The following is a 5941-nucleotide window of genomic DNA, read 5'->3' as shown; positions in this document are numbered from 1 at the left end:
CTCTATCTCTAGATGATTTGAGCCGAATAGGTGGCTGGTTCCGTTGTTTTCTGGCACACCGTTCAAGTGGATTCCACCATACCACCCGATAGCATAGCTAGACCTGCGGTAGACCAGTCTGAGGTGTGGTAATGTAAATGTACAAGCTTCTTCGAGGTTCTGACCACAGCGTTGAGAGATGGTTGCCCTCCCTGCAGATTGTCAATTGTGCTCACATGGTGTGGTTTACCTTCGGAATACTTTGCTGGCTCTTGTCGGAACCATACCATGGCCGGGATGAGTATTCCCCAAGGTATCATGATCAACTAACACAACTAATTTTCGCTGTCGGTGCGACCCTATAACCTCCACGGGCGCCCTCCTCATGTTTCCCCCCACATCAAGCTCTTTGGGCGCTCTCGAGGCAGCGTGTTGGCAAGATCCCCCACTAATTGTCAGGGGCAGGGGATGCTGTCAGAGTGGAGAGGAGAGTGGACGAGCCGTGGCTAGGTGTCAAAACAACAAGTTGGTGTCTTGTATGGTGGGTGTCGGAGAGGTCAGGTGCAGGAACCTGAATTGGAGCTTAGCCAGCATTGTTTGTACTACCAGCCTGTTACATCTCTCTACAATATTCTTTTGGACCCAGATACGATAAACAACCCTCAATGGACAGCCGAGCTAACAACCAATGAGTCACCGGGTACGCGTTGCCGTTCTTGATTGTGCTGTTTTCAAGGAGAGGGATCATGCACATCATGCGGAAAACACATCAAAAGCTTTGAAAGACTTCACAGTGGTCTCGAGCTTCTCCTTCATCGCTCCCCACCTCCTCTCGTTCGCTCCCGTGCTCAACAGCATGAGCTTTCCGTTTGCGATGGTGGCAATTCCGAGAGTGTGTCGCGTGTACCGACGACCCTTCGCCAAGAACTCAAAGGTAATGTAATCCCTGCACAGTTGTCGCCCTTGTTCAGGAGACTCGCTAAACCTGTACCAAGACGCATGGTACAAACAACTCCAATTTTCGCTACTCAGCTGTGCAGGTCTTGACCCAACAAGTGCGCAGCCAACTACGGTTTTGCACAGCCCTAGACACCGCAAAACCTAAACGACTCTCGCCTTCACCATCCTGTACACGGGTCAATGCAAGTAGCTAAGAAAGACGTTCTTCTACAGGTGATGATGATGTATCTCATGACAACGGTAGCTGTTGAGATTCCACATCCACATCGACATTGGCAACTTACTTCAAGTACTACTTGGAAACAGGTGCAGTTGACAATCTATCTGATGTACATGTGTACCTGCAAGGTGCAAGTGGTTTTAGACTGCTGTTAAGTGCAATTAACTAGGACACAGTTCAGAACTGCACAGCAAGGTGCGAAAAACTTCCAGTCAACGAGTCAAAAGGCACAGGTTGCAAATATCTGAACTTCATTAGCTCCTCAAACAGGGACCACACCATGTCCCCTCTGCCGTGATACACGCGAAACACGGCGAGCGAGACGCACTCGCGGGATACCCAGGGGGCTTAATTCGTGACTCAAAGTGCAAAACGACACTGAGTGCACGATTGGGATCCCGAGCCATGGTATCAGCACGAGCCTGACTCATGTGGTCAAATGCAAGCAACCTTCTCCAGACTACCCCTGCCCGACCCTTAAAAATGCAAAGCGGAAGCCCCAGTTGAAAGCGGAGTGAGCTGCAGATGCTTCCAAAAGAAGCCCGATGCGAAATAGAAGCACACCCAGCTGTTCATGTGCTGTGCGTACCTATTGTCGATGGTCTCCGATCCGCTGTTGACCAGGACTACGTCTTGGTCCGAGCCCGTCAAGATGTTATCGGCGATGGTGTACCCGATTTCATCAGCCGGTCCAAAGTCTGTGATGGAGGTCTTGTCCGTTGGAACGATCTGCAAGAGACTGTTTCTCAACTCTTCCAACGCCACCGAAATCAGACAGGCGCGCGAAACGCTTTTCTACGAGTGACAAGGCTGCCGTCATACCAGTCAATCTCATCCAACAGTCTCATTGCAGCTGTCGTCAAGAACAATAACACACCTGCCAAGCACTCGCACCAGCTGCGCCTGTCTCACAACGTCCACATCAGCTGCTCAACCTGACGTTGGCAGAGCACAAGGCGAAGAAGAGACACTGGCGTAGACAGTGCACGTTCATGAATACAAAATTGGTCACCGAATGCTGCCCATACAAAGAACCTCTAGGCAAGGGCGAATAGCTAAATTGCTCACCGTAGCATAATGCGACTCAGATCAATATCCCACCCACAGTGTAAAATGTACTGATATATACCGACGCGGACTGAAGGGCTTCAATTGGCCGAAAACCATTCAGCACATTCAGCAAATTCGAATAAAAAAAACCCATTAGATGAAATCAATGGATTCGATGAATGTCAGACAGCACAAGCGCTGCTCCAGAATGCACAACCGAAACCTGAACTCACATGGACCCAAAGGCCTCGTTGAGCAGAATGCAACGTATCGTGTGATCTGCCAACGTTCGCGACGCTGAGAGTTTCCCTGCGTGTGCTGGGAGGAAGAGTTGAGATGGTTTTTCTGGTTGCTCTCCCTGCAAGGCAGCCTCGGAGGCACAACCCGCCCAAGTTACAACATGATAATGTGCACAATGAGGCCTCAAAAGATACCGTATGACCGCTACGTTTTCTCCGTCACTGAACGCTTTATGTTTCCCTTTGTTTCTGCTTCTGAAAGACAGAGCGTGGGTGTGCCTGATACTGCTCGATGCTGGGCGCCCGGTCGCACAATTCAGACGGCAATGACATGACATGAGCACACAAGAGGCCTTCAATTACAGGGCTGTTGGCAAATCGTTAAAGGTCGTAGGATAGGGCAGAAGGCGAATTGTTGAAGGTCGTAGGGTGACCTGCAGACAGCCCATGCAGTATCTTGGGGCAGCCTAGACACTGTCAGAGCACGCTCACCTGAACTGACACGGACTCAAGGGGCTCGATGACGTCTTTGAAGATCGCATCCACGCCCTTGACGGAAACCTCCTGCCAGCCAAAGGGATACACGAACTCGTAGCCGTCGCCCGCATCCTTGCAGCCGATGAAACCTTTAAGGCCTCGTGCCTCTGCCGGGAAGGGAAGCACCAATGTCGCAGCAACCGCTGCGGCACCCTCAAGCACTCCCCGCCTGCACATGCATCATCGTTGTCGGTGCTTCGCCAGAATGGGACATCCGTCTCTGTTGGACCCCATTCTCTGTCCGCCAATGCATTTTCAGGCGTTGCGACAACTGCCTCAAAACCACATGGCCTCCAAAACACCGATCATCATCGTCCCTCTCCAGCTTACGACAGTGAACAGTGGCACGTAGTGAAACACTCTTTTTCACTTCCGCTGACTGCTGCTGCCGCTGATGATGATCTGGCTCATCGCTTCAAATGTGCTGTCTTTGTTGCTTGTTGACAATCTCCTGCCATTATCTATGTGAAGTTATGATGATTTTCATCACTTGATTGTTGACGATTTCTAGCCATTGTCTATGATGTCATGATCTGGCCCATCTGGCTCACAGGGGCAATGCTCTCGTGAACGGGCATTCTCTTCAAGTTTTAGCTCGTGCGAGCGGCCGCGTGTTCAGACAGCCTTGCTTGTTCCGGTCAATGAGCTGTATCGCTTAGAGTGTGCTGTCGTAGTTGCTTGTTGACCTTTTCCTGCCAATATCTATGTGCCGTCCGAAGAGCCCCTTGAGCAAGGGCGAATCCGGTCGCGGTAGCTTGGTATATACACACTGTTTCCCACCCTTTCATGTAGTGAAGATCTGGCTTGCCTAGGCGCTACTGCTCACAGTCATCGTCACAATCCTTCAAGCAGCCACCCACTGAACACATTCCTCGTTCCAATGTGGATTATGATTGTGGGAGATATTACGATCGAAGTCGCTTATTTCTGATGTGGGCATACACCTCAACGTCCCGGTTGTAGCTATTGTGGCCTGGAGTTGCCTATGTCCATGGAACGAGAAACTATATGGGTAAATGCAATGTGACGATGCGTTGCTTTGCTTTTGCGCAAAAAAGCTGCGCCCTTGACATCCGCCTTGTGCCTGTGTTGCTGTGGCAATGTTGTGCTTGGTGTTTTCTGCTTGAGGTGACAACTGCAAGGAGCAGGGGTTTATTGAAACGATACAGACTGGGAACGTTACTAAGCACTCAAGCGACCTCATAGTGCCTGCAGACGTGGTACGGCTTGCTGTACGAAGGCTCGGGGCAGTCATCCAAATGCACATGAACACGAGATTCAGTATCATGAGAAGCACTGCTGTGCCTTGGGTCAGTATTATTGAAGTCTATCCAGCAACGGGTATACGTTGCTGTGACAGTGAAGCGACGCTTTACAGAGTGTGACAAAGTATGCAATATTGAAAGATTATGCGGGAGATCAGGTGCACTGGACCATTTGGACAGCCAAGGGCTGCAGCGTTGTTTCAACATACGAGCAGCGGATCAAAGAAACGAAAGACATTGTTACATTGTTATAAATGTGTTAAATACCTCAGTGGTTGCCCCCTGCAACCTGTGGAGTGAGTAAAGCAGGTGTGAGTGGTGGAACCCTGAAGCACGCACTTCCCATTCTGCCTGTTCACGCACCTGTTCCCCAAAAACTCATGTCTTGCGTCTAAACTATCTCATAAAACATTCGATCGTCAGGGACTCACAATCATGCATCGCCGCAACTCGTTTCAGTCTGCATGGTTGGACCTGGGGTCACCTCCACACGGGCTGTAACGAGCCGCCTGTGCGGCCGTTCCAACCTTTGAATCTGGTGGCATGATATACGCAGTTGTGCATGTTATCCAATGCGCCAAGAAATGAAAGCACTGCCAGGCGAGACATTGTGTTCTGCGCAGGTACTGTGCCGCCCCAAGATCAAGCACCGGGCGAGGGTAAAAAGGGGTTTAATACTCAGAACATCGAACAAGGAAACCTGTCCAGCACCCGATACTTCTTTTTGTCAGGGGTTTGAGAGGAGCAGTGCCGGACCTGCTTGGAGGGGCGCAATGCGCAACAATCGCACGGGCTGGCTGCTTGCCAGCTTGGAATGCTTTACAAAAGGAACGAGGAGCCGTAGTCAACATCGTTCTGAACAGATAGTGCTAGCGCCCAAGAAAAATCACTGTTGGGGGTCACTCGGGATGCGCTGATGCAGAGAACGCCTTAGGGCTGTATACGGTGGATCAGAGCAAGTACATTCAATACTTGCAGTTGCAGAATATTCATATCTCGCCATTTTCATCCAAACTAGGTCCTTTGCATTTGTGACCGCACATTCTGCTGTCATATCTTGAGATAGCTCCACACAACCACAACCCGCATTCCTGTACAGCAACGCTACTGACGCTGCCGTCGCTGTGTCTGCCCTGGAAATACGAATCAAATCATCCTCTACTTTTCATTGCGGCACTCTTCATGGCATATCTCATGCCTCAAACGGGGCTCTGTTACGAAATGACTAAGCACCAAGATATGAATCTAAAAGTTTACGAGTGACGTTCATGAACGTACATGAATTCCAGCTGCCTTTTCCTGGGGCTTGTTAAAGCGTTGAGGCAGAGTGCCGGAGTTTGAAGGGGTCGTTGGTCAGCCCGTCGCAACTCCCCAACGTCAGGGGAAATCTCATAAGAGCAATGTCTAAGAAACCTCTATCTACTATCACAAGGAAAGTGAAAAGGCACTATTTACACCAAGCCATGCCTCGACGAAAGTGTGTGACAATTCACATTACACCCCTCCGTTCAGAAAGGCGCACCACTGTTGGCCGCTGACGCGAAATGCCAAATACTTGGTAGGCATCAGCGGCGGAGATGCGGTGCGGGGGAAGGCCGTTCACAGCGCCACTCGCCTGTTGACGAGACGACTTCACGCCCGCCCAGAAGCCCACCGTCGATGATCTCCAGGTGAGGCAGGAAAGCTTATGC

The sequence above is a fragment of the Nuphar pumila genome, unplaced genomic scaffold (genome assembly GCF_984573655.1).
Source record: "Nuphar pumila unplaced genomic scaffold, dmNupPumi1.hap1.1 HAP1_SCAFFOLD_161, whole genome shotgun sequence".
Lineage (NCBI taxonomy): Eukaryota > Viridiplantae > Streptophyta > Magnoliopsida > Nymphaeales > Nymphaeaceae > Nuphar > Nuphar pumila.
Note: the sequence above shows the minus strand (reverse complement) of the source record.